Source organism: Lycium ferocissimum, chromosome 8, assembly GCF_029784015.1.
Source record: "Lycium ferocissimum isolate CSIRO_LF1 chromosome 8, AGI_CSIRO_Lferr_CH_V1, whole genome shotgun sequence".
In the NCBI taxonomy this organism is placed as follows: domain Eukaryota; kingdom Viridiplantae; phylum Streptophyta; class Magnoliopsida; order Solanales; family Solanaceae; genus Lycium; species Lycium ferocissimum.
This window is the reverse complement of record NC_081349.1, coordinates 42,645,713-42,648,391: the sequence shown is the minus strand read 5'-3', so window position 1 is coordinate 42,648,391 and position 2,679 is coordinate 42,645,713. Positions and strand designations below refer to the sequence as shown.

The 2,679-nt window shown below is 34.3% G+C and overlaps 1 long non-coding RNA gene across 1 annotated transcript; it reads left to right on the top strand.

Annotated features, from left to right (window-relative positions):
* The first annotated feature begins 720 nt into the window (after positions 1-720).
* Positions 721-2,015, top strand: LOC132066972 (uncharacterized). Its single transcript, XR_009416971.1, has 2 exons — positions 721-929; positions 1,854-2,015. It is a non-coding gene; the product is annotated as an uncharacterized LOC132066972 (long non-coding RNA).
* Positions 2,016-2,679: the final 664 nt, after the last annotated feature.

The window sequence follows — 2,679 nt, the reverse complement described above, 5'->3', positions numbered from 1 at the left end:
TCGATTTATTTTTGCTTGCTTTGCTATTTTATTGTTGGTATAGCTGCTGCTTGGATTTCCATTTGTGCTAGTGTTTATTGTCTTCTCTTGGTTCAAATAGTGTGGGAAGTTTTGACTTGGGTATTTCTTCCGCTGTTACCTTGTCGTGCAATTTGATTATTGCTTGTTTCTTCCCAACATTTTCCTTGACTGAAGTTCACCAATTCTTGAAGGGATTTGTTGTATCATTTTTCTTCTAGTGTATCATCTATTTGTGCTTGTTATCTAACCATTGATGTAATATGGTATTACCGAATACCGTACCGAACCGAAATTTGATTTACCGATTACCGAATTACCGAATCGAATTGAAGTTTGAAAGTTCGGTATTTAGTATCTACTTTCAATTACGGATTACCGAATTATCGAACCCGAACTTTGAAAATACCGAACCGAATACCGAACGCCCACCCAACACCAATTCTGCTTTTTTCTTCTTCTTTTGCAAAACGTGTTCTGAAAATGATTTTTTAGAACAGGTTAGGTGAGGTCTGCGTACACTCTGTCCTCCCCAGACCCAATATAATGGGTATAATGTTGTTGTTATTAATAAGTATTATTATTATTATTATTATTATTATTATAAACTCAACTCGGTCATGTCTGGTCCTTGCTGTTATATTAATTGTTTACGGGGCAGGAGCTTCAACTTATTTCCTCAATCACGTCTGTGTACCTTAGTTCTTACTTCTATTCTTGAAAAAAAATATCCTTCTTTTCATAAGCGTAAGAACAAAATAAGCAGAGAGAAACATAGGGTCAGAGGAAAAATCAATAAACAGGTTTAAGTGATATTCAAAATTGGATTTTTCGCCCTTTCCTCTAGCAGCTTACTTCTTATTTTATTTTTGCAGGTTAGGACCTGGATTGGATAGACTCAGGGAAACCACGTAAGTTGTAGTACCTTCTTGGTTTATTTTTTATTTTTATTTTTTTATTGGGGGTGGAGTTGCATAAACTATCTTTCTTGTTCTTAAATGATTTGCACTAGTTTCTGGAGTTACTATCTTTTGTATTTCTTAAAAATGAATTTAAAAACCTCCGACTCAAACTTTTGTCCCAAAATTGATGGTCTCACCTAGTATGTGCATAATTTTATGTATATACCGAATTAACAAATTGAAACTGAATTTATTTTCGGTATTCGATATTGCATTTGGTTTAAGTTTTTAAAAAAATTAGGTGTTCTTCGGTATTTAGAAAAATAATTACAGAGATGCCGAAGTACCATATCAAAACATATATTAACATACAGAATATACATATTAGTAGATGATCTTTCTTGTACTTCAATTGATAGCCATCCTGCCAAAAGATGGCTTTCTTGTACTTCAATTAGGTGTTTTTTTTTTTGTTTGCAAGTACCTGTCTCGATCCCTACCCCCTATGGATTTCCTCATCTGCTTTTCTTCGTGAAATTGAGCATGTATCTTGTGTAGTGATGGATAATGAAAATTTAGAATGACAAACTTTTTGGGGGGTAATTTAGTTGGTCCTCCATTCTTGCTGCTTTCATGGGAATTTGGTATCCGTATGTGAGGAAGTTGTGTTTGTAGGTGAGTGTTTGGTTTCATCCAGGAATGTTTCATTCATTGACTTTGTGTGTCGTGGCTTGTGTTTCATCGAGCAATTATTTACTTGTTTTGCTTAAGAAGAAGCATTTCATTACATCCTATGATCTGTTTGCAATAAGGTTTTATTTCTGGTCATCAAAATTTATTTTTATTGAGTCCTTGGGACAAGTGTATATTCTTTATCGGACTACTCATTGTTTCAAGGGAGTATTAATTCACTTTTGGTATTTGTCTCATTAGCGCTAGTTTGAATCGTCAAGAGCTGGAAATGAAGAGGAAGAGGAGAACTCCAAGTGATTGAAACATTATAAAAGTGTGCTTATTGTTTAGGATGCAGGTTTGTGGTCATCAGTCATCATGAAGATGTCTTCGTATAATAATTTTATGTAACCTTTCATTTCATACCTTGGTGGTGTTCTTGCATCTTGTACTTAGGACTCGTTTGGTAAGCTGTATTAATTAAAATAGCCCTTGTATTAAAATTTAGTTCAGCCAATACATTGTTTGGTTACTCCGTTCAACTTAATCACACCTAAGATATGGATAACTTATACACCATAGGCTGTCTTATCTTACACCGAGGAGACCATGGGAGAACTTATACCAGGTTTAAGATAACTAAAATGACTAAACTACCCCTCAACCCCTTCTCCTAAATTTCTGAAATGCACAGTATATCAAGTGTTTTGGCTATATGTTCCAGGCACGTTAGCTGACCTCATATATAGCCTTGTAGTATATTTTACCACACATGCAGCTTAAACAGGTTTATAACATGATGAAGGAAGCTAAGGTTCAGTAGAGAGCAGTATATGCACACTGAAGTACTTAGGTTCAGTACTTTCTTTGTCTTCAATTACGATTTTAAAAAACTAACATGCATGGTGAGAAATTTGTTCTTCTCCGAGCTAGTTACATGAAATAGAAGATCCCACAAAAAGATAATGCTAGTACAATTTTTGTAGAGTAGTCAACTAGCTCATACCTTTAACCCAATTAAATGACATAGAACATCCCTCAAAAATTCAACGGTATAATTATAAAGAAGATTTTGTACAGTTCTAAA